Source organism: Pinus tabuliformis, chromosome 2_2 (genome assembly GCF_031772625.1).
Source record: "Pinus tabuliformis cultivar Carrire ecotype Pingquan chromosome 2_2, CPIR1, whole genome shotgun sequence".
NCBI classification, from domain to species: Eukaryota; Viridiplantae; Streptophyta; class Pinopsida; order Pinales; family Pinaceae; genus Pinus; species Pinus tabuliformis.
Genome location: NC_142300.1, coordinates 144,673,424 through 144,700,701, shown reverse-complemented (window position 1 = coordinate 144,700,701; position 27,278 = coordinate 144,673,424). Strand labels below are relative to the sequence as shown.

Below are 27,278 nucleotides of genomic sequence, written 5' to 3'. Positions count from 1 at the left end.
CTGCAACCTTGATCTTGCCAATCCTGAAATCCCAAAAGCTATATTAAGTCTATTGAATTTTTAACAAGATATAAAATTCTATTTTCTCCATATGAAATTCAATGTAGTTGGAACCACTCTCAAACATCCTGAGACAATTAATGGTAATGCTGAAAACTTAAGTAAAAGAATGAAAATGGCATTCTCCTTTATCTTTCATTTTCATTCTTTTACTTTACGAATTTAATAATACCATTAACTACTAGGGTATGTATCTCATGAGATTAAACATGGGAAATGAAAACAATATATTTCCTCTTGTTTGCTTGATGGAAAATGGTCACAGTACACTCACAACTCAATCCCCTAACTCCCATTTTTAAAATGAGGTTTAAGAGAGCAAAAATTTGGTTATAAGGTGAAATTGATAGAGACGGGGCAATAATTTCCAAACTATTGTGATAACTACTTAATTTATTTTGTTAATTTCAAAAGGGCAAACTGTCGAGATAGCTCATGTCAATATTAATGTCAAGGTTGGTTTTGGCAATATTAACACGATAAGTGTTTCACAAGCTCAACTCTCTTCGATAACCTTGGGGCGAGGCCCCATAATCAGAGCTGATGATTTACTCAATTTACCATCCATGAAATGTGGGGAAGTACTCTGAAGTTCGAGGTTTGCAACACTAATTTTAATGTCAAGGTTGATTTTGGCAATATTATCGTGATCTAGAGCTAGACATGAAGTTCTTTGATATTGTTGCTAGTTGTTACTGATCACGAATTCAACTCTCATCGATTCCCTTGGGGCAAGGCCCCATAATCAAGGTTGACGATTTACCCAATTTACCATCCATGAAATGTGGGGAACTACTCTAGGGTTTTCGTGCTTTCATTCCAAGTTGTGTGTGTGTGTGAGCAATAAAAACTAAAACAAATAATAATAATAATAAATTAGGAAATAAATTGGCAGTTGCAGGGCATTGATAGGCATGCCAATTGGATAGTCAAATAGCCCAATCAATAGCTCCCCAAGCATGATTGAAGTGCAGGAAACAAAATTGATAGGGAAATAGGCCTTATAGAACCAAAAAAATTAAAAGTCAAGCAATAAATAGTTCTAACAAACATTTCAGTCCATAGTTTTTATTTTCTTTTTCTTTTTCTTGGGCTTTCCTGCCTGAGATTCTCAACAAAGATCGTTTCTTAGAGAAATGTTTTCCAATCTCAAAATGGGTAACAAGAAATAGTGTTATGATCCATTTCACATTTTGATGAAAGATTTCATAGAAAAATGTAGACTTCTTGTCATGTTTATGGTAGCAAGGGATTTCATCATGGTACCACCTACGATCAATTTTCAATTGGTCTAATACAACTTCCACAATAGTATAACAATCCACCAATGAGTTGATATATCTTATTATATGGAAGAGAGACACATCATCAAATTCTTGAACTAAATTCCTATTATACGAAGATCCCTAATCTACATTCTTTTTGAGGTTTGATCCTTTCATCAACATGATGAGTAATTTTGAATCTCCCATAAATAACAACAAGTTAATTAGCAAGGCCAATGTAAAATAGAGCCTTCTTAATCAAAACCATAATCTCAAATTGTTAATTTTAGATAACAATGGTATGTTCTATGCTTAGCACAATTTACTTCAATGTTCCTTTAGCAACCTAATGACAATTTCAATAATTTCCAATAGCAATCACATTAACCATTAATCACATTGACAGTAAATGCAAATAGAACATAAAAACATATGCATTAGACAAGCCAAGACAAGAGGACACCAAATTTGGCGAATGCCAGGGAAAACCCCCAATGTGGGGAAAACCCTTTGATCAAATCTTCTTATTATTATTCAATAGTTCAGCACACAGAGAGAGTACAAAAATCAAATTCACTCGCCTAATACACAGTCAAATCAGCTCTATCAAATTCTACAATCAACAGTAGCCAAACTTTAGCCCTAACAAGAAAGTCAACGCTGGTCAAAACAACAGCAAACCTTCTCCAATGCAGCTCAGTCTTCCATGGTCAAACTCGGCCTAAACAAGGGGTCAACTGCAACCCAAAACAGCTCAAACTCGGTCAAAGGAGAGATAAAATTTGCTGTAATTTTTTGCAGTCAAACAAAAGTCAACCCTAAAGTCAACACAAGTCAACATGCCCAGAAAATCTCGATTTTAGTGCCAACCAATGCGGCCCCCAAAATTTCGAAATTTTGACCCTCAAAACGTAGTCAAACAAAGTCAAGAACTGTTAAAATTGGCAACTACGGCCAAACTCCATGTGGGTCACCTTATTTATGACAGTTGATATTTTCTTGCATTCATCTCTCCGAGAGGTGTAGGATTGGTCAAAAGATCACTCGATTCCAACATGTATTTATGGAGATATGAATTTATTTATGTTCTTGACAATTTGTCAAGGTCGGCTAGCTAGCAAAACAGAGATTTTCACCCCCGAACTTAACCTCAACGTTGCATATAAATTTTAAAAGGAGGAGACCTTGTGGCATTATTTCATCATCTCATCCATTCATCTTTCTCTCTTCTCTCTTGTTTGGGTACGCATTTCTGGAGCTGCCTCTCTCACACGTGTGGAAGGACAAAGTCTATTTTCTGATTAGGGTTGCGTTGATTGAGTTTGACCAGGGTTGCAGGAAGGTATTTTGACCAGCGCTCACCAACGTGGGCTCCTCTTTGACTATGGATTAGGTGTGGTTTCTTCTCCTTGGCAGGCCGCAGATTTTGGCACGTAAACTGAGGTGATTTGACCTCAGGTTTGACCTTCCTTTGACTGAGTTTTCAGGATATTTTTGGGCTGCCTCTTCTTGCTGTTGGAGGCCGAGTTGACTGGGATATTGACCAAGCTGATTGGAGGTCAAATCTGACATGTTTGACCAACTTTGACTGCTAGTTAGGGTTTGTTGTTATTGTCATAAAATATCAAAATTGTATATTTGTACTATCTCTCTCTCTATTGAATTATTGAAGAATATAAGAAGATTTGATCAAGGGTTTCCCCACATTGGGGTTTGTGCCTAGCTAGTGCCACATCTTCTGTCCTCTTGTCTTGGCTTGTCTTCTACTATTTATGTTTATGTTATATCTGTCTTTTATTATCATGTTGATGTGATTGCTAATCTGGAAATTGATATTGGGCTAATAAGAAATTTGAAGTAAATTGCTCTTAAGCATAGAACATACCAAAACTTATCATGGTATTAGAGGTGAGGTGAAGACAAAGCCCAAGCAAGAGTGAAAGAGCAATCATTGAAAACAGTTGGAAAGGACAAAATGCTCAATGGGTTCCTCATCCCACTTCATGGCTGAAGACAAGCTCCATGAAAAGTTTGACTATCACGAATGGAAGATGTCTCTTAATCTAACATTGGAAGAACAAGAAGTGTTGGACAATGTGAAGGGTAAAATCCCTGGCCCTCCATCAAATGCACCGGCTGCTACAAAGAACAAGTACACTAAGGGTGAAGTCAAAGCGAAGACGATTATCAGAGATTCCATTGACAAGCGTCTGGTGGCCTACATCTCCGATTTGAACAACTCCAAGAAGATCTATGACAGATTGGTAAGCATGTTTAAGGTTCGTGATGCAAATCAAGTTTTGTTCCTAAAAAATATGTTGAAGGACATTAAGAAGGGCAGGATATTCAATCCTACTTCTTAAGGATCACTGAGATCAAGAATGATCTTCTTTCGATTGGAGAAGTCATTCCTAACAAGGAACTTACTAACACTAACCTTGGAGGGCTCCCATCTGAGTGGTATATATTTAGAACCACTCTTCTCAATAATGATCGAATTCTGGGATCTGAAGAATTGATGTCGAGATGCATTCAAGAAGAGACAAGAATGGTGGAGCAAGAAATGCCTTCAAATAGAGGCAACCCCTCTGCCTTCTCCTCTCATGCCAAAAGGAGAAATAATTTTGGGTCTAAAGGACATTTCAATGGTAAGCCCGGATCTAAGGGTGGAAAGAAGGGAAGATGCTTTGTTTGCAATAAATTTGGCACTATGCGTGGGAGTGTCCAAATAGAAAGGACACATCACATGATGATGATCACAATCACTCCAAGGGCAACTCAACAACAACAATCAAAGGAATGGCGGGTAACGGGTTGAATGGCAAAGGAAAAAAGGAATGTGGGAAATCATGGAAATGTTCAACCCTCCAAGAAATCAAGGAACTCCACGTATGAAGAATCAAATGTTGTTAACAATAAGCAAGATGAGCATTATCTTATATTGGCCCTCTCCACTACCTCTCCTTTGCACACTTTGGGGAATTGGCTTATTGATAGTGGTGCCTCAAGGCACTTCACTGGTTACAAGGAAGCTCTCTCTAATTTGATAGAGAAGGAGACAAACTTGGAAATTATTCTTGGAGACAATGCCACCTATCCCGTAAAGGGTGTAGGGAATGTTACCCTTCAATTGAATTAGGGTAACACAATTCGTTTACAAGAAGTTCTATATGTACCTGATCTCAAGAAGAACCTGGTGTCCATTTCGGCAATGGAAGACAAAAGCTACAAGGTGGCATTCATCGATGGAAAGGTACGTGTTTGGAAAAAGAATTTTGAAGGTGCTTTTACTCTTGGGTTTCGAGTTGACACTTTATATCAATTTGGAGGAAGTCCATTGGGGGCCATGTCTTGCGACAGATCTCTACAATCTGAACTATGGCACCAGAGATTTGCCCACCTTCATTATAAGGCCCTACCCGATGTAAGACAAATGGTGACAGGGATACCCGAGTTCAAAGTAGGGCATAAAGGTGTATGTCCGGATGTGCCGAAGGAAAACTTAAAAGGGGACCATTCCCCTCCAGTAATAGAAAGACCTCAAATATATTGCAGTTGATCCACTCCGACATATCTGGTATGATGCCTATAAACTCTTTGGGAGGATATCTATATTATCTCACTTTTACAAATGATTACTCTCGCAAGACTTGGATCTACTTCTTGAAAAGTAAGGATGAAGTATTCACCTAGTTCTGTCACTTCAAAGCCATGATCGAAAATCAATCCGAGAAGAGAATCAAAATATTAAGGACTGATAATGGAACCGAGTATGAATCCAATGACTTCCATGACTATTGCAGAGAAGTTGGCATTAAGACAGAGACCACAACACCATACACTCCTGTGCAGAATTGTGTGGCTGAAAGGAAGAATCAGACGATTATGGAAGTTGTTCGTGCCATGCTCCATGATCAAACGCTTCTGAAGTTTCTATGGGCCGAAGCTGCGAATACCGTCGTATATGTTCTAAATCAATGCCCTCATCAAGCATTGGACTCCACGACTCCTGAAGAAATGTTCACTAGTAAGAAACCCGATGTCCCTCATTTTAGAATTTTTGGAAGTCCCATATACTTTCATGTGCCGAAAGAGAAAAGAAGCAAATTGGGTGCATCTGAAAGAAAGGAATCTTTGTGGGCTATAGCGAAAATTCTAAGGGCTATATAATTTATGCGGTTGGTCAAAGAGAAGTTGAAATACGTCATGATGTCACCTTTGACGAAGATATGGCCCTTAGCAAGGTTGACAATCTTCCTATACCAAGGAAGGATAAAGAAGCTGACACCGGAAAGCCGAATGAAAAAGAAGACGAAACAATGCCGGATGTTGAAGAACCTATGGATCCTATTGATCATCCTCCTCAAGAGCCCTCCTCCTCTAGGAAGCGACCCTCATGGCTTAAGGGGTCTCTTGAAGATGTCGAGAGACATGTTGCACCAAGGGGGACTTTCTGTGAAAGCAAGAAGTTGAACAGGTATCAGGGATACTTGACCATTATGAGCATTATCATTCAAAACGAGCCTACATCATTCGAAGAAGTCATGAAGCATCAAGTATGGAAGGATGCTATGAATGAAGAATATGAATCCATCATGAAGAATGATGAAAGGAATGTGGTCCCCAAACCCCAAGACAAATCGGTTGTCACCTCTAAATGGCTTTACAAAATCAAGCATGGAGTTGATGGGAGTGCAGAAAAGTACAAGGCTCGTTGTGTTGCTCGATCATAGCCCTTGTTGCTTCTCAAGGATGGAACCTACATCAAATGGATGTCAAGACCGCCTTCTTGCATGGTTCGATTAAAGAGGAAGTCTACGTGGAACAACCCGAGGGATTTGAGATTCATAATCGAGAATCTCATGTACGCAGGCTGAAGAAATCTCTCTATGGGCTGAAGCAAGCACCCCGAGCTTGATATGAGAGGATCGATAGCTATTTGATGAAGCTGGGATTCACTAGGAGTGAAGCCGATCTGAACCTTTACTTTAAGGTTGAAGATGATAAGCCTCTCATACGGGTGCTTTATGTGGATGACCCCTTTCTAACTAGTGCAGACCCTCTCATTCACAAATGTAAGAGGGAGTTGGCTTCTGAATTTGAGATGAAGCACCTAGGACTAATGCACTACTTCCCAGGGTTGGAGGTCTGGCAAAAGCCAAGAGAAATTTTCCTATCTCAAGGAAAATATGTGGTGAAAATATTGGAAAGATTTGGGATGGTGAACTACAAGCCCATGACTACCGATGGAGCTTAACTTTAAGAAGTTATGCGGTAGTGCTGCCAAACCTGAATTGGGAAATGCTTCTGAGTATCATCAACTCATTGGAGCATTGATGTTCTTGGTGAACTCCCTTCCGGATATATGTTTTGCAGTCAACACATTGAGCCAATATATGGTTGAGCCTCATCACTCACATTGGATTGGTGTCAAGAATCTTTTGAGATATCTTCAAGGCACAATCACTCATGGACTGAGATACACTGCCAGTCTGCCAGAGATGTGAGGCTGCATGGTTATTCCGATGTTGATTGGGCAGGCAGTGTGGTGGATCGCAAGAGAACTTCTGGGTGTTGTTTTTCTTTGGGTTCTGCTTCAATATCCTGGATGAGCAGGAAGCAAAAGTCAATTGCTTTGAGCACTACTAAGGCCGAATACATAGCTGCGAGTATGGCCTCCTGTGAAGCTGTCTGGTTGAGGAAGCTCTTTAGTGAGTTGTTTGGACACGCATTAGATGCCACCGTGATCCTTTGCGACAACAAGAGTGGGATCAGATTATCAGAAAATCCCGTATTTCATGATCACTCCAAGCACATCGATATCAGGTACCACTTTAACAGGTTGTTGGCATTCTGACCCGTGGGAAAGGTCAAATTCTTGACTTTCTGAGAACGACTAGGAGTCGTGGAAAGACCCTCTTACAAGGGTCCTGTATGATGTGGACATTGAGCTCTGGGAGCTCTGAGGGGCTTGGGGTACTTCTTGGTATGATGAACAACCATAGGGTGAGTGGTTCAACCTTCCCCTAGTGGTTTGCTATGTACAAGGTGAGTGGTTCAACCTTCCCCTAGTGGTTTGCTATGTACAGGGTGAGTGGTTCAATCTTCCCCTATGATACCCCCTGGCGACAATGTAGGCAAGATGAGTGGTTCATCCTTCTCCTGCTGAGACATCCTACCCATGCAATCTGGGACTCATGGAAGTACCTCTCATTTGGCCAATGAGTAGGGAAATGAGGATAGGGACCATAGTACTACTGATCGACGCATTGTGTACTACCGTACTCCCTATGCTAGGATGATATTGATCTGGGATCAATTGGAACTGACTTTGGGTCAATAAGAGTGGTATGACCCACTCTCTTTATTAGAACTGACTACAGGTCAGTAAGAGTGGTATGACACACCCTCTTTATTGGAAATAACTTCAAGTCAATAGAGAATGGTATGATACATTCTCAATCACTTCTTCTTCTTCATAGTTCAGCAAAGCAAAGCAGAGCAAGCATTGATGGCAGAGATAGTATCGACTGACAGATGGATTAGCAGATGGAGTTCTCCCTAACTGAGAGGGAGCGTTAAAATTGGCAACTAGGGCCAAACTCCATGTGGGTCACCTTATTTATGACAGCGGATATTTTTCTTGGATTCCTCTCTTCGAAAGGTGTAGGATTGATCTAAATATCATCCCATTCCGACATGTGTTTATGGAGATATGAATTTATTTATGTTCTTGACAATTTGTCAAGGTCGACCAGCTAGCAAAATAGTCATTTTCACCCCCCAACTTAACCTCAACGTTGCATATAAAAGGAGGAGACCTTGTGGCATTATTTCATCATCTCATCCATTCATCTTTCTCTCTCCTCTCTTGTTTGGGTACGCATTTCTGGAGCTGCCTCTCTCACACGTGTGGAAGGATGAAGTCTGCTTTCTGATTAGGTTGTGTTGACCGAGTTTGACCAGGGCTACAGGAAGGTATTTTGACCAGCGTGGGCTCCTCCTTGACTGCGGATTAGGTGTGGCCACTTCTCCTTGGCAGGCCACGGATTTTGGCACGCAAACCGAGGTGATCTAACCTCAGGTTTGACTAGCATTGACTACCCTAATAGTTGGCTGCAAGTTGACTTTTGTTGACCTTCATTTGACTGAGTCTTCAGACTGTTTTTGGGTTGCCTCTTCTTGTTGTTGGAGGCCCAATTGATTGGGATATTGACCAAGTTGATTGGAGGTCAAATCTGACATGTTTGACTAGCTTTGACTTTGCTGGTTAGGGTTTGTGTTGCTGTCATAAAATATCATAATTGTATGTTTGTACTATCTCTCTCTCTGTTGAATTATTGAAGAATATAAGAAGAATTGATCAAGGGTTCCCCACATTGGGGTTTGTCCCTGGCTGGTGCCACATCTTGTGTCCTCTTGTCTTGGCTTGTCTTCTAATGTTTATGTTTATGTTCTCTCTGCATTTTACTATCATGCTGATGTGATTGCTAATCTGGAAATTGATAATGGGTTAATAACAAATTTGTGTTGAGTATGGAGCATGATTGTTTAGAGGTCTTTGTTTCAGCGAATGTATACCCCAGGAAGTTTGTACACCCCTCCACGCGAGGGGGTGCGGGGGGGACTTGTCCCCCCCGCGGGGGTTCGAGGGTGCCGATCCCCCCTGGCTGGGGGGTCTGGGGGGCAACGGCCCCCCAGCGGAGGTTTCAGGGGCAGCGCCCCCGAAGCTAAAAACAAATGTAAAATTGTCTTGTAAAAGTATAGTAATTTCTAGTCAATCTGGGCCGTTCATTAGGCAGATGATCTGACGGTAGAACTTATGTTTAGTTTAGGGTTTTTTGCCCTAGAAGGCAACCCCTCTCTTTGTATGAGGGCATTGTATTGAGGCTGTGTAATATATGTGTATTCTCTGAGCGAGAAACTGAGAGGTGACACTGTGAGAGAAAACATAGGATATTACAGCGGATCTGTTGTACGTTGTGTCTCTTCATTTTGCTGGATAATAGAAAGGAAGGACTGGTTGTTTGGGGTGGACGTAGCCCAAACTGGGTGAACGACGTATCTATGTGTCTCTCTAGTTTTATGCAATATTCTATGTGTTCCGTTGCTCTGTAATATATAATTTTCTAACAATTTGAAGAAAATTACTCTTAAGCATAGAACATACCAAAATTGAACAAGAACCCTTCGATAAATGTTGTTCAGCGCTGGTCAAAAGTCTGAAATTTTCAGCCTACAATCTGTCCCTGAAATTCGTCCTTCATCCACACGTGTGTGAGAGAGAGAGAGATGATCCCCAAGTTGTACGAACCAATTTGATTAGGAGAGAGAAGAATTGATGAGCGAGTGATGTCCAAATGAGATGAGAGTTCACTCCTATTTATACAATTCGTTGAGGGCGAAAGGACACATCTATTGGACTTCTTGAGCCTACATTAAGCTAAGGCCGACCTTAACAATTTGTGCATGTGAAAGAATAAATTCAAAATTTCACTTTTGCATGTCTGGATGAGATGATTTTTATATCAAACTTGGACCTCTCGAAAAGAGGAATCCAATGCAATAATCATTTGCATCCTATGAGTTGTCCCAAGGTGGAATTTGGCCCTAGTTGCCAATTTTAACACAAATTCATTGATCAAAGATATAACCTAAACCTATTACAAAAGTGAATTAACTTACCTTTATTGATGTTCCCCAGCACTTTCACTTAACTTGGGTTGAATTTAGTAACACCATCAAAGTTCAACTACAAATAGTTAAGATGAGCTAGTGGTTTAGCTATGGATATTGTTACTAGTTATTACATGAGTTGTTTGATGGTGCCTCAAAAAGCAACCCACACAAGTCTAATTGAGAAATTATGGAAAACATAAAGGGTGTATTGATACTTTCTTTTGTAATAACTTTGGGCATACCCACATACAATGGTGTTAAGATATACATTTGAACCAAAGGCTAAATTATGCCTTGACTTTAGGAACTAAGAAGCTTTTAATCATGGGAAACCCAAACTTAGTCATTATGTGATGGAAAATAGATCAAACCCCAAATTATGGGGATCCATTTAATAAGTATAATAATATTATTCAACAATTTCAAGATTTTTATTTTTTATATATAATAAGCAATCTTAAAAGATTTTTATTTTTCTATATAATAAGAAATCTTAATTCATTGCCTTAATCCTATGCTAGCGGGGATGTTGCTTCCACCAATGAAAAATTGACCTCATGTGTTATCACAATGACAACAAAAGGATACTGATTGGGTTAAGATAGCTTAATCTAGGGCTTAGGAGAGGCAGATTTCTCAACGTATATATAACTTTTGCAAGATAATCCTCGGCCAAGTATCACACTCTTATTCCTTGAAGCAACCTAATTGGGAAAATCCAGAAATGTAGGGATCACTTTAATAACTATAATAATCTAGTTTAACAATTTCAAGATATTTTTTTTTCTATATTATAAGAAATCTTATTTCATTGACTGCTTCTTATGCTAATTTGGGAAATGCATCTGACCAATCAAAATTCCACCTCACGTGTTATCATTGTTGAGACATTAAGATGCTGGTAGATTAGGGTTAATTTCTCTATCATGATAATTACTAGTGAATGTTGTTGGCTTCTTATTAAATTTTAGTTCTCTTCTTCATCAAGTAATTACCAAAATTTAAAACATGAAGATCACAAGAGATAAAGAACACAAGGATATAGGCTCCAAGCTAGGGCAAAAACCCCATAAGGGGGAAAACCCAAAAAAATTCTCTTCTTATTGAATCTTATCTAAGTGAGATATCCAAGACCCAAGACCGAAACAAAGACTACCACACAAACCCAATTCAATGCTCCCTCAAAGCTTCTTCAACAAGTCAAAGTCCACAGAGTCAACGTTGGTCAAACATCTGAAATTCTCTCCTTTCACTTTCCTCTCTCTCTCTCCTTACTTTTTCCAAAATTCTTCTTCTTGTTTGCACAAAAATCAAATTGGTTGCCAAAATGTGGAGCATAGTTGCCAATATATAGTTGTTCGACCATATCAAGAGACACAACATATGGGTTGGCCGACTTGTCCATCTGGAGGACCGACTTGGTCTTGTGGTGACAAAATTGACTCTTTTGATTCAAAAAAAAAAAAAAAAATCTTACAAATAGTCCAAAATGTGCCTTTGACTCATGACAAATTTTCTTATTGACTCAATAAACCCTAGGAGCATGAAAAACATGTTGTAACTTGTGACTAGAAAATAATAATAATAAATATTTTTCTTCTTTTTGGTTTTACATGAAATACATTTTGATACGAGTACAATTATGAAGACCAAACCTAGTTACATTTTTGAACACTCCCTCTTAACCAGGGAGGTATTCATAATTACACAGCAAGATACAAGGATACTCTCAAATTGAAATATCCTCATAAAAAGAGTTTGGATTGATAAGCATCATCATCACAACTAGCATTGTCAATTACAAAATAGCAAGGCCTTGATTGACAAGCTCTAACTCTCCACTAGATTAGAGCACAATGTTGGGAGGCATATATTTGGACAATGCCACCACTGCCTGTCAAGGCACATACTACATCCAGATGTTCACCAAGTATGTCCTTACAGGTCTATTTTTATCTTGGATTCCCAATCCTCAAAGAATATAGGTCCTCCTAAGCACTACTCTTTATCTTAGATATCTTGCACTATCCTCAAAGAGTATCGATCCTTGGGACTACTCCTATCTTAGATTCCCAATCCTCAAGGAGTAATGGTCACAGATGCTTATCCAATCCTCCATTCTCCCTACTAGTGCCTTCACTAGACTTATGACTGTTAATCTTGGACTATGCATGACACATGGAGAATACGATGTCCACCATCACTCCCTCTCAACCAAGGAAGAGATCCTTACTCCCTCTCAAACAAGGAAGGCATAACCACAAGCTTCTCTCATTCATCAGCTACTTATTCTTCCGTGGAGATCTTAGTAGTAGCTTGCAGGGCTTCTCGGCTCCTAACAACATCACGACATATTGAACTTCAACCTTCCTGGATCTTGACAATCTTCATGCAACTTTGTCATCAAATGGTTCATCTATCATCTTTAAGTAGCCAAACTTCCTCACAACTACTAGCACATGCCTTCTTCCTTACATAACAGAATTCTACCCTCGTGCTCTTCCAAACCATCATCAATGTTGTCCACGCAATCCATGTACTCCCAAATCGAATCAAATAGTTGTTGGTACAGTAACATCAAACAAGTTATATCCAGCGATGTTACACAGTATTTTGTCATGCCTCCTGCACTTCCCTGTGATATACCCTGAAGTGCTTGAAACATGATCATTATACAGTAAACTCATCCATGTATACAGCTCAGATCCCTCCTTTAACTTCGCTTGGAAAATCTCTGGAGCTTTCCATGAAGAAATAGCTCTTAAAACCCTAAAATGAGGGTCATCACCCTTATGAAGCTCAAAATCGCAATGATCGCCTGTTGCACCATGTTGGCTCAGCGATGGCATCGCTCTGTTCCCTTGCATACCCGCGATGGTCTCAAAAAGGAAGTTTTCCAAAGAGGATGAGAAGCTTCGTGATCTAGAAGCTTCCAAAACGACGAGCTGGAGGTGGTTTCGCATAGATGAGGTCGAATCCTCCTAATTTGACCTCTTGGTCTCATCCCTATGAGCTACCTCTTTGAGATGTGGGCTTAATCCTATCTTTGGAGATGTCCTATCTCCCTCTCCCAGCCTATAAATTCCTCCTCTCCCATTCCCAAATGGTTGGTCTATGTCCATTAGCACCCCTATGCTGAGCTTGTGCGTAGAGGCTATTCATTAGACTTGGAGAAGGAGTGTTTGGAGAGTTTCTTGGCTTGGACTTGGATTACCACTCAAGGAGAGCCTTTCAACATCAAGGCTATGGTTGTAAGCTTCCCTTTATTCTTTAAATAATATACAACTGTTGGTTCATCTTCCCAAAATATATATATTCATGTATGTATTAGCTTGGCATTCCTTGATCAGCTAAGTAGGTTATTATTGGATTTGCTATTGGTTTTGGCATGCTTTGTTGTCTCTTGATCACTTGTGCAGGTACATAAGTGCTGAAAGAAGCAGGAACAAGTCTGTGACACAAGCGGTTTGAGGATCTCAACAAAGGAAATCGGAATAGCATTAGAGTGAGGTAAGTCATCTCTCTCGTTCTATCTTTCAATTATAATCTAGGAAGATGTCTAGTTGATTGTCACTTCAGTTGCTAGACCCACTCATTGGTCTAGAAGGATCGTCTCTGTCCGCAGAGAGGATTAACCTTGTCAACAAAATGGCAACTCTACTAGGGAGCCTATGATCCTTTCCTTCCAATCCTTCACCCTGATCTTTTGACTAGTTTGACCAACAGTCGAATTTTCGGCTTGTCTGCATCAATCTGGGTTTATACCATCACTGGTTACTGCCTTAGAGTGCTAAGTTTGGATTGTTTCTTGGAATCTTTTTAGTTTTTTCCCATATTCCTCGCCCATCGTGGGTTTACCCTTAACAGTCGCGATGGCATTGTTGTTTTTACCTTACTAGTCGCGATGATCACGGTTTTTACCTTTACAGTTGCAATGAAAAAAAATTCTTCATTTTTTGGTCGCAGTGAAATCATCACTACTTTTGCTATAAAAAGTAGTGATGCCATCGCGGGTTTGCCTATGCAAAGTAGCGACAATCGTGGGTTTGGGTATATAAAGTAGCGATGATCCTTGAATGTGAAAAATTTTTAGGTTTCTTCCTAAGAATCCGATGTGTCTTGGCCCCTAAGGGTCTTTTCCCATCCTGTATGCTTAGATTTGTCAATTTTTGATTGATTGCCTTAATTAATTTGCAAAATTTGTCTCATTGGCTTCGAAGTGAAATCTGACTGAGTTCTAGGGTTTTTGGTCAATTGGTCATTGTTTTTTGCGTGTTGGTGTCATTGAGATGTTTGTTTTGCTGATTCATTGAGTGTTGTTTTCTGTAGAATAATTGAAAACATCATTTTGCATCTGTTTTGGCTTGTATTTCGAAATTTACTTTTCGTGAAAATGCATTAGATTAGTTGCATTGAGAAGTTATTTTTTAAGATTCATCATTGAGAATAGATCACATTTTTCGAAGATTGAAAGCTCAAAATTGTATTAGGTGCATCAAATCGTTCAAAACGAAAAGAAAAGCATAAACTATATAAGTGCATCTTTGTAAAGTCAAAATCATTTTGCTTTTGAAAAGTTGAATTTAGGATAGTGATAAGTGAAAATATTTTTTACTTTTGGCATTACGTTTGGAAGACGGAAGTGAAAGTTAGTGGAAGGCATTTTCCATGATGCATTTTGTTTGATGCATTATTGATTGAAATTTCTTCCCTTGTTTAGTCTAGCTTTCATGGAAATGAAAGTTTTATTTTTCTCATATAATTTCACCTTAGATGTTTAGGTGACATCGTGTTGAGCCTTAAAAACCGAGACATAATTTCAAGATCAACTCTAAAATTTATCTCAATGAATCTAAGGAGCATTTGAAACATTAACGCTTCATACTTAGTGGTCTAGGCTAGAGACGTGTTCCGACGTCTTTAAAACTTAGTAGCTATCGTTCGCTCTTGCATTAGACAGCGCTAGCACAGACTTGTGCTCCCCATACCGTCGCGTATATAAAGGGAGACCCTCATAGGTTGTAAACCTTTATCCATAGGAAGTTGAGTCTGCCACCCCGTATACGTGATACATCGAACACAGCATTCAGGGAGATTGTCTGCACGTATGTCAAGTCCTTGGTAAATTTATTTGCTGAGGTGTATATTGCAATGCACGGTTACTTGGTACTCCTTTTGCCTAGAGTTACCTTAGTGGTCATTTCAATCTTTTCTGACTCTTTAAATTTGAAAAGATCAACAAGCAACTTGTCCTTTCAAGCTTGTTAAACCATCAAAAGCGACTAGAGTAACCTTTTCATCCTTTTCTCGACTCTTAAAACATGAAAAGGCAAAGTTTTTGTTTCAAATTCTAAAATTAATTGACCACAAAACAACATCCTTCCTGTGGAAATACTCCTTAGTAGATCTTAGGTTGATATTGATGGCAACATTTCCTGAGTCTACCAGTCAAGGAAACCCCTTTGAAGGAATCCTAGTCCTTTTCCTTCTTTTGGAAATACTGGTGCTCCCTATATGGCAACATTGTCCCTTCCTGGATTGACCATTGGTCTACCAGTTTGGTTGTTTTCAACCTCGGTGATTCCGAGTGTCGAAACGGATTTTCAACCAAGTTCTCCTCCACCTGAACAACATCAACCTCATGTTGATCCTAAAGTTGACCCCTTACCTTCTTTGCCTATTTCTTCACCCCATTCTTCCTCTTCGCCTAGTGAAAGTCTGGATTCTAGTAATCAGGAAGCTAAGAAGAAGAAGAAGAATAAGTAAAATAAGCAAGGGGGCAACCAAGCAGCCATTGCTATGGATGCAACTAATGAAGAAAAATCTTCCAACGAGCCTCGGAAAGTAAAATTCCCTTGCATGTTATGTAAGGGTGACCACCTTCTTCGAAATTGTCCTGGTATTCCCAAGGTCTTAGAAGTGTGGTCCACAAGTTCACATTGACCTTTGTCATCAGCCTCTGGCGATCATGCTGGTGACAAATCCTCAACAATTAACAATAAAGCCTATGAGAAGAAGGGAAAAGTCAAATTTCCCTGTAAGTTGTGTGAAGGTAATCATCCATTCACCTTTGTCCTCTTATGGATGAAGCTTCCAAAGAGTTGGAAAACCTTACAGCTTCTCAACCTCGTCTTCCGACTGGGTATCGAAAGCTTTCCCCTGATCCTCCACTAGTTGATCCAATGATTGATCAAAAGTCATCTTTGGTCAACCCCGCTCTCTCTGAAAGTGAGTCTCGTGAGTTCATTCTTGACCAACCATTGGTTGAGAAAACGGTAGACTTGACTCCACCTTCAGTTAACCGTACCTTTCCAGTAGAGAGTGAACCTCATACTGCTCAAGTTCTTCTAGTTTCTTCAATTTCGAATGAACTAGAGGTAAATCCTCCTATTCCCGAGGTGCATGAGAGCATTTCTCTTGTTCCCATCAAGCAAGAGGATAGCCCTCGCGTTCCTACGACACCCCCTTCGAGTAGTTTAGTCACTTCTTTTGATTGGCGTCGAATGGCAGGATATCGCCTTCCGTCTTATGTGCCTTTCCAGATTACAGTACAGCCTTACCATATGGTTGTACCTAACACAGTCATAAACGAGGGCCCATCTGTTAGCATCCTATCCTCAACTGCTTGACAAGCTTTAGGTTTTCCTTAGCTTGTCCCCGTCACCCAGAATTTGTTAGCTTTCAAGTTTTAACAGATGAACCAATCAATCGTTAGGGATCCTTCCTAAGTTGCCTATTACTTTGGGAGGAAAGGCTGTCTATATAGACGTGATGGTTGTCCAAGGCCCATTGGATTTTAATCTACTCCTTGGCTATGACTATGTTTACATCATGGGAGCTCTTGTTTCTTCCCTCTTTCGAGTGGTGTGTTTCCCACATGAAGGAAGCACTGTGATCATGATCAGCTTACATTCATTGGTCTTGAATCAACTTCTAATCAACCATCAGGTTCTCATGTGCAAGCAGTATCACCCCCGCCACAGGGTAATTACGTGGCCACCTGTTCCATGCCCACATCTACTAATAATCTAGTAGGTGATGTAGTACGCCATGTACTGGGGGCATTGGAGCTTGATTTTTCCATTGGATCCCTGGACATGTATCCCTTCTAGAGTGTTTTTCTCCCATCTAATGAGAAACTCTTTGAAGCCATGGCCTTTTTCGATCTGTGATCAAGGGATGTGGAGTAGAGTTCCTTGTCTTGTGTCAAGCTCCGTAAAAAATGAAACAAGGGATGTGGAGCAAAGTTCCTTGTCTTGTGTCAAGCTCCTTAAAAAATGAAACAAAGGATATGGAGCAAAGTTCCTTGTCTTGTGTCAACCTCGTTAAAAAATGAAACAAAGTGTCATGAGCATGGTTCTTTTCCTGTGTCAAGCTCATTCAAAATGAAACAAATCCCCTTCCAATTCGAGTCTTTGATTAGATCTCGTAAAATCCCTATCGAGTCTTTCACTTGATCTCATAAGTGAACCTTCATTCCATCCACTTAGGTGAATGAAATGAAGTTTGGGGGGCATGTACCTCGATTGAGTCATTATGCTGGGGGCATGCAAACTTATCTCAAGCATAGTTTATCTTTGTTTCAAGCTTGTGTAAAAATGAAACCAAATTCAAGCATAGTTTTTTCTCATGTTTCAAGCTTGTGAAAAAATGAAACCATCTTCAAGTATACTCAAGCATAGTTTCCCATGTTTCAAGCTTGTGTAAAAATGAAACCATTCCCACTTTACATCTCATGATTGCCATTTTTATCAACCAATATTTTGCTAGATGAACCTTGGTTCTTTCATTCCATCGTCACCATCTCTTTGGTCAATCATATGTTTTCACTTGGTTGTTTTACCTGTGCCTGACGAACAATTGCAGTGAGTGGTCTTATTAACCAGCCTCTTGACCATTACATGCTTTGAGCAGTTCCATCATTTCCAGAACCAGTTGTTATCCTTTTATACCACTCGTTCCTCCAGGAGGAGTCATCTTTGAGCTCTTTTCTGACTCTCAAAAATTCAAAAGATTGTCGAGTACTTGTCGTTTTGAACTCGTTAAAGTAAATGAATCAACGTCACCTCAGTATATGTTTACCCCTTTTTCGGGCTGAGATTGACTACTTACGAACAAGGTACACCTTGGTCAACATGGTCAAGAGGTTCCCTCAAATATTGTTTTCTACATTTTCGGGTTCGAGGGACAAATTACGAAAAGGGACAAGATGGAGTTTTCTTTTCCGTTTTTTTTTTAACTCTCTAAATATGAAAAAGATACCAAGTTATTCTAATTTCGAACTCATTAAAACTTTACGACAAAAGACTCATCACCATGATGAGACCGAGTTTCTCCTTCCTAGGACTCGTAAAACTTACTAGGATGGATTCATCTGAAGGATGAACTTATACGACAAGCATATGGTATCCTCTTCAAGCTTGTGTAAAAATAAAGATGTACTCACTATACATAGCAGGGAAAAATGAAGATGAAATGTCCTTTGTATAGGCAATATGTCAGTCTCGAACATGACACTCGTCTGTTTCTCGTGTCAGGTTTGGGATATCCTCACTTAGTCACTTGTCCTTCCAGGTTTGGGTGATCCATTTTGCCTCTCATTTGACTATTCCACCTCATCATTATGACCCTTGGTCCTATGTTGAGTCTAATGCTGCCACACTCTGGAGTCGTGTCGCCAATATGTTCAAGAGAAGTCCAATCTGCAGTTATTTACCTATACATTGTTTGAGTCATTGTTACAGTCTTGAAACTTATTCCACTTTGTTCCTCGTTTCATGTCGATGATGGGGGAATCATTATGACCCTCCTTCGACGGGTCACTTCCTGTCGACTTCAGCTCATTATCCAGGAAGATGACTTAGAAACTCCCTTTCAATACCTTAGAGCTTGCATGCCTTAATGGCAAGTTCTTCGCATCTGACGACAGGTTTTCACTATTGGCCTTCAATCGGGTGATTCCATGAGTGTTCGACTTCAGCTTCGTTATCACATTCACGGATTGTACTGTCGTACCTTGAGAGCCATTGTCATTATGGGTGGTTCCTCTCGTGCCTGTTAACAGTCCACATCAATGGTCGGTAATCAGGTGGTTTTCTAGCATGTTCGACTGCGACACGTTCATTCACATGTTAGAATTCGTACTTTGATCAAGTCAAGATGGAGCGCAAGACCCTAAGTCTTGTTTAATATGATTCAGGTTGTGTGGAGTTATATGTTGTTCATGATTGTATACATGTTTCTATTATATGAATGGTTGTGATCATACCATGGGACTTTATATTCATGATGATCCTCGTTATCTGGATGGTTGCGCCCATACCATGGACTTTTTCATATAGTCTTCATCATTCGGATGGTTGCGTCCATGTCGTGGATTCATGTCTTGATCTTAGATATGTATATGTATATGTGTCCTTGATTTGCAGGTCTCTTGACAGTGTGTGTCCTCGTCCTTGCCAAAAGCTCGTAAAGCATCTCAGCCATCACTCCTCATTCTGCCTTCATGCTTTAAGGGGCATCTGTTACACAATATTTTGTCACACCTCCTGCACTTCCTTGTGACATACCCTGAAGTGCCCGAAACATGATCATTATACAGTATACTCATCCATGTATACAGCTCAAATCCCTCCTTTAACTTTGCTTGGAAAATCTCTGGAGCTTTCCCTGAAGAAATAGCTCTTAAAACCCTAAAATGAGGGTCATCGCCCTTATGAAGCTCAAAACCGCGATGATCACCTGTTGCACCGTGTTAGGCCAGCGATGGCATCACTCTGTTCCCTTGCATACCCGCGATGGTCTCAAAAAGGAATTTTTCCCAAAGAGGATGAGAAGCTTTGTGATCTAGAAGCTTCCAGAGCGGCAAGCTAGAGGTGGTTTCGCATAGATGAGGTCGAATCCTCCTAATTTGACCTCTTGGTCTCATCCCTATGAGCTACCTCCTTGAGATGTGGGCCTAATCCTATCTTTGGAGAAGTCCTAACTCCCTCTCCCAGCCTATAAATTCCTCCTCTCCCATTCCCAAATGGTTAGTCTATGTCCATTTGTACCCCTATGCTAAGCTTGAGCTTAAAGGTTATTCATTAGACTTGGAGAAGGAGTGTTTGGAGGGTTTCTTGGCTTGGACTTGGATTACCACTCAAGGAGAGCCTTTCAACATCAAGGCTATGGTTGTAAGCTCCCCTTTATTCTTTAAATAATATACAACTGCTGGTTCATCTTCCTAAAATATATATGTTCATGTATGTATTAGCTTGGCATTCCTTGATCAGCTAAGTAGGTTATTATTGGATCTACTATTGGTTTTGGCATGCTTTGTTGTCTCTTAATCACTTTTGCAAGTACATAAGCGCTGAAAGAAGCAGGAACAAGTCCGTGACACAAGCGGTTTGAGGATCTCAACAAAGGAAATCGGAATAGCATCAGAGTGAGGTAGGTCATCTCTCTCATTCTATATTTCAATTATAATCGAGAAAGATGTCTAGTTGATTGTCACTTCAGTTGCTAGACCCACTCATTGGGCTAAAGGGATCATCTCTGTCCGCAGAGAGAATTAACCTTGTCAACAACTGCTATCTTTCTAGCATCTTCACATCCTTCTACAATATGTCCTTTCAGGAAGCCAAACCGTATTCCATCATTAACAGAGTTGCCAAAACACAATAGCCTCTAGTCAACGCATGGGATTCTTCGTGTCAAATTCTTGCTACTTGCTCCCTCTGAGGTCAATATTCCTTTGCATGGTCTATCTTCATATTGCGACAGAGTTCTCCCTCATGCTCTTTCAACTTTAAATTACCAATCAATGTGTTCCTGGAACGAACCAATCAGTTATTGGTACAACAATATCAAAACTCTTCTACTTCTTGCTAAAGGGCCTATCATCTACTCTTTTGATCATAAATTTCTCTAAATTTTTTGCCAAACTTCAAGTAGTATTATATCTACTAAGGATCTAACTTCCTCTTCTAGCTGAGACAAGTAAACTTCTTCCCTTTTAAATCTTGCTTTTACATTGCCATCTAATTGACTTCTTTTGATGCATACTATCTTCTTATCTTCGTGGTTTGCTATGTTCTTCTAAATCTTCCATCTGTTAGTCAAACTTAGATAAATCTTCCCTTGACCTGCAACCTTTGTTAAAAGACTATGAAAGAACAAAAGGGCAAAGTACATAGACAAAATAGCAACAGTGGTAATTAAAGAAAGTTGATATAGAATACTTATCCTTTGGGAAGAGTTGGCAAGAGTTGGCTCCCTCTTAACCAATTCTTGTTTTCACGTTAGCATGATATCATTCCTGTCATTCTCAAGATCTAGGTTTTCATCTTACAGTGGAAACAAATGGTTGGGGTTTCTATTTCTAGGGTTTTCTAACCCAAATTAGCTAGGGTTTACGAACCCTAGATCCTCCATAGTAACCAAGACCTGTTATTCAAAAATTGCAAGACTTCTACATGTACGTTGCAAAACCCTAATGATATTATTGACATGCCTTTTATCTATTTCATTTCTTGCTCACAAGAACTAGTCTTCATATGCAATGAACTACTATCAACAATTTCTTGTAACTCATGGTCTCTAATATATATTTATGCAAACTCTTTTTCTATCTTTCAAATGATCATCACCATGACCTAGTGAATGAAATGCACACAAAAATAATACATACCTCTACAACCTTACCCAACCTCTTCTTTGCAAAGATTTGGTCCTTTGTTTTATCTTTAAGTGTCAACTTTCTTCAACAAAGGTGCTTCAATTTCTTCAATCACAGAAACTTCATTGTGTTGCTCGCTTTATCTTGGTCCCTTTCAAACAGGTCAGCCTAATTGATGTAGTAGGTCCTTCTATTATGAATTGGAAGGAAGATAATGTAGCTTAGTCCTTCATCCTTCAAGCAAGGATACGAACCATAGAGACACCTTTGATCTTTCAGGATTCAAATAGGTTGGCTTCATGGTGTCATTCAATCTTCTATTACATATAGGAAAGGAGTCTTGGTAGTTTTTTATGCTTCATCAACCTTCAGATATTTTGACATAGATCTTCTACAAGGAGATACAACATTGCTTCTGATGATTAGAGTTCACAAGTATAGGCCTTATCAAGCTTGGCAGATAATTCGTCTCTTTTTCAAAGATTCTTGGCTTCTAATGATCATTTTGATCCCTTTCATAGTTGTAGTTCCTCTGTCTATCGGTCCTGTAGCATGGAGTTGATCATAGAATTTTGCACAAAGTTATATCATAAAGAGGCTTGGTCCTTTAGAGAGATGAGACTTGTTTCATCATTCATATAGTTATTGTTTCAAAGATTCCTCAGAGTTTTTGGTTCCTTTTATAGGCATACTTACAATGCATACAATGAGCCTTTCTGACACAATCCAATCTTTTATATAAATATTGTCCTTCAAGGTTTGCATACAGTCACAGTGCCATGGAAAGTTTAGGATGTTATTGAAATGTAGTGTCACATCTTCCCTGTTCTTGGTATAAACTTGGATAGCTCGGATCTCAGATTTCAGATGTATAATGCTACAGTAACCTTAATTGTTCAAGTTTCAAGTCACCATCGTCACCTTCTAATCTGCTCCTTGATATATATATATATATATATAGAAAGATTAGAGTTATGTTGCTAAAGCTTCATCACTGAAACTTGTATTATCATAGAAACTTCGCATTATAGTGAGAGAAATTTGCACTTGCTTCATAAGGATAGAAGATGCCACTGAAGATACACTTCCTTTTATGTTCCAGATTTATGCCACAGAACTTGATTCAAAATGTAGAGATGTCATAGAAGGTTTGGGTGCCATCACAGAAAATTTGATTCTCATAGATACAAGTTCCAGTATTTTGCATAGAGTAGGCTTCTAAAGATTTTGTATCATGAACTTGTCCACAGAGACAGTTTAGCCAATCTATTTATATGTATATGTAGGTGCCAAAAGAAGCATGCCTTGTTATTTGCATCAGTATTGAGAGACATGCTACACAAACTCGGATCACTAGGGATGTTTGAACGAGATCATATATAATCTTTCTTCTAGATTTCAGTCTTCAACCTTCCTTGTGACTTTGTAAATTGCAGAGATGAATTAGTTCAGAAATATATAGCTCCAGAACAGAGATTTGAATCAATTTTCTTGGATTCAACTTAGATTCCTTTAGGATTTGTCTTAGCAATCACTTCCAACCATTAATAGACTCAAATTATATTGATCTAATAACTTTGATACCTTTCATAGTAGCCTCAGAATTTCGCTCTCAAACATGTGACTTGAATTCTCTTCAACATTTTTGCTATCTTACAAGTGTTCTTGACATATATTGAAAGCTGCTACAGGAATATGTACAATGATGTCTTCTTTAAACCTTCTTTCCTTGATAGAAAGAGATAATAACTATTGTAAGGGTATATTAGATATGCTAACAATATGTGATCTTCACACTTCCTTCCCTTCACCTTAGCTCTGATACCATGTTGAGAAATTAAGATGCTGGTAGATTAGGGTTAATTTCTCTGTCATGATAATTACTTGTGAATGTTGTTGGCTTCTTATTAAATTTTAGTTCTCTTCTTCATCAAGCAATTACCAAAATTCAAAACATGAAGATCACAAGAGACAAAGAACACAAAGATATAGGCTCCAAGCCAGGGCAAAAACCCCACAAGGGGGAAAACCCAAGAAAATTTTCTTCTTATAGAATCAGATCAAAGTGAGATATCCAAGACCCAAGACCAAAACAAAGACTACCACACAGACCCAAGTCAACCCTCCTTCAAAGCTTCTTCAACAAGTCAAAGTCAACAGAGCCAACGCTAGTCAAAAATCTGAAATTTGGTCACCTCCTAAAATTTCGGCCATGTAATTTCGACCCTCTCGGGCCTGCAATTTCTCCAAAAAAACTTCAAATTTCTCTTTCCTTTCACTTTCCTCTCTCTCCTTTGACTTTTGGTAAAATTCTTCGTCTTGTTTGCACAGGGATCGAATTGGTTGCCAAAATGTGGAGCACATTTGCCAATATATAATTGTTCGACCATATGAAGAGACACAACTTATGGGTTGTCCGACTTGACGATCTGGAGAACTGACTTGGTCTTGTGGTGACAAAATTGACTATTTTGATTCAAAATAATTAAAAAAATACAAAATACAAAAATAAAAATAAATAAATAAAATCTTACAAATAGTCCAAAATGGGACTTTGACTCATGGCAAAAAAATTTATTGACTCAATAAACCCTAGGAGATTGAACAACATGCTTTGACTAAAAAATAATAATAATTTTTTTTCTTCTTTTTGCTTTTACATGAAATACATTTTGATACAAGTACAATTATGAAGACCGAACCTAGTTACATTTTTCAACAATCACAACGATATTGAGCATATCGATTAGCTTAAGATAATTGAGTATGGGGCTCAAAAGACATGTATTTTCCGGATTTTGGAGGATACTTCCTTAGTCAATATCACAATCTTATTCCTTGAAGTACCTTCAAGGGGCAAGAACCAAAACATGGGGATCCCCTTTAATAATTATAGTAATGCAGTTCAACAATTTTAGCATTGTGGAGGGGAGACGAGTGTAGGAGTAGGGCATCGCTATTTTTTCCCCCAGAGGAACAATTGAAGGCAAATTCACATGGAATCTCGAAACGCAAGCCAATAACTCAATAGAAGCATACACTCTCTTTAAAGGCATGTCCTTAGTCAGATCCCTTCGCCCCAATCATTTAATGGTGTTTGATGACTCACAACTAATAATAAGATATATGCAAAAAGGATGTAAGGCTAAAGATCTAACACTGAAATCCATCATCAATTGAATTTAAAATCAAGTTCTCCATCTAGGTTGTAATGTAGCATGGTTCCACGTCAAGTGACAAAATAATCAACTGGCGGACTCACAAGCCAACTTGGCTATAAACATGAACAAAACGACGTTGGGAAGGAGAGGTTCTTTCAAAGGAACAAATGTCACTCATCATATTCCCTAAAATTGTGGATCAACAAGTGTCAAATCACAATTGTATCAAATGAAGCCACCAACGAAATCTTCATGTCATGCATAGTATTCATTCACCACCCTCTACTATGATGAGAGGTTATGTCTCTTGCGGAGGTTTTATTACCACCTATCCTTCCCCATGCTTCCATTGTAGGCTTTATCCAATATTCTAATGGCTCTCGTCTCGAGAAGTTAGCTCGCATAGCTAGAAGGTAGCTTGGCAGATTGTTATGTGATACCACCCAAGGTTGCAAGTAACTTATTCCTAGGTTTTTTTGCTCCCCCCAATTACAGGGGTATATATGGAATCATAGCTCCCTTTTTTAGCATGAACTGGCACTTCATGAGTTACATTCAGGGTTGGCCACTATAAGGGACAAGTTGTCAACACTGGAGAATTCCTCAGGAAGAAAACCATATGTCTTCTTGGGCATTCTGTCGCACCTAAAGAGGAGTTTTGATTCCCTCCAACAGAATCATCACAGTCAAACGGCAATGCTCTCTTGGGTGCTAGTGCAACTAGCATCACCCCCCCCCGGTGAGCAATAGTGACTGTCCTCTCTACAAATTCCAGTATTCTTGGTGGTAATTTCACTCAACATCCCAAAATATGACAATTTTATGCCATGTCTTGCATCCTTCTTTTTCGTATCTTTAGGATGTATAGGTTTTATATCATTTGTTGGTTATCGTATTGCTCAGACCAACTGCATGCTCTCTACAAACCCGGTCTACCATTCTAGTTTTCATATATTTTATGTTTTGTATATTGTTTGTCATAGGAGTTGTATGAAACTTCATCACAGCCTATGCAAAAGATTTCAATGATTTTTTTATGCATATGTCATCAGCAAAAGAAGAATCTTCTCATGAACTCAAAAGGAAATTTTCCATAATACCCTTCCCAATGTTTGTAAACAAAAAAAAATTCAACATTTTGCAAACTTGAGTGGGCCTACTGGTTAAGAACAATTTTTTCCTCCTTGGAAGCCATGGGTTCAAAACATGAGGCACAATTTTCTTCCTCCTTGGAAGCCATGGGTTCAAAACATGAGGCAGATAGAGTTTATACATGTTGATTGGATAATATTGGAATTTGGCCTGCTATGATGAGGTTCAAGGGGACCCCCAAATGATCATTGATGGGAGTATCTCCAACGTCTTGGCCCTTCCCACGTCACAAGTTCCTGTGAGTATTGACTTGTGAGCATTGACTTGTGGGCTATCAGTACTAGCTTCACCCAATTGTTTACATCTACAAAAACAATTTCAACATTTTTTCTATATAACAAGACATTTTATTTTAAATCAGTAACAGATTCATATCTAGTATAGGAGTTGCATCCAACTAATTAGAAATTGGCCTGATACCTTTTCACAAATACATCAAGAATATTGATTCATTTACGATAATTGAACATGGTATTTAGGAGACACGGAATTTTCAACTAATGTAAACCTTTTGGAGGATTTACTTCATTCAGATATCATAGCCCTATTTCTTGAAGAACCCTCGAGGGGATTGGTAATTATTGCTTTGTTAATCCATGGATTCTAATAATTACTTTGCGTTAGTGGAGGAAAGGTGAAACATTAAATTGATGAGGCTTCATTCCGATGCTCAGTCCATTCATCAGAAGCAGGGATTTCAATAGAACATTATTTGCAAAGCTTTGTTTCTCTAATTTGGCTTTCTGCAAAACAATGAAACTACTACTAGAGTAATGGCTACAAGGATGACATGCAAAATGATGGAGAGTACAAAAATCGTAATTGAAGAGGAAAAGGATTTAGTTCTCGAGTCAAGTTAGTAGGAGAAGTTGCAGAGAAATTTGTTCGTTAGGGCTCAAACAAAGCTGGAAATGACTTAGAAAACCCCAGTCGTTCGAGTATTCGAATGGAATTTTTCTTAACAGAAAGAAATTGCAATAAGAGGACAAACTCATTCTAAAAGGATTTCTTTGCAATGCAATCAGGTTAGGTTCTAATATACCTAATTTGTCTAAAAAACAAAAATTGTTGGGGACGGAAATGCATGTGTGATCAGGATGTCATCAAAGTTGTAGGAAGCACGTGATATTTCCATGGTACGATTGCAAAAATACAAGAGATTAATGGTGGAAACAAACCTTTCAAGATGGATTATATGGCATTATTTGATAAGATTAGTGGACCTTCTCATTCACTCCATGTAAGAAATTGGTTATCATGAATGTTACGCAAAGTAGGACAAATCTTAATGTTATCGTT

General features: G+C 39.0%; 1 protein-coding gene across 3 annotated transcripts in view; it reads right to left on the bottom strand.

The window, feature by feature from the left end:
• The window catches only part of LOC149191853 (Vacuolar protein sorting 55 (VPS55) family protein), a 194,957-nt gene that overhangs the window by 166,466 nt on the left and 1,213 nt on the right, over nt 1–27,278 (bottom strand). The gene's annotated exons all lie outside the window — the stretch shown is intronic.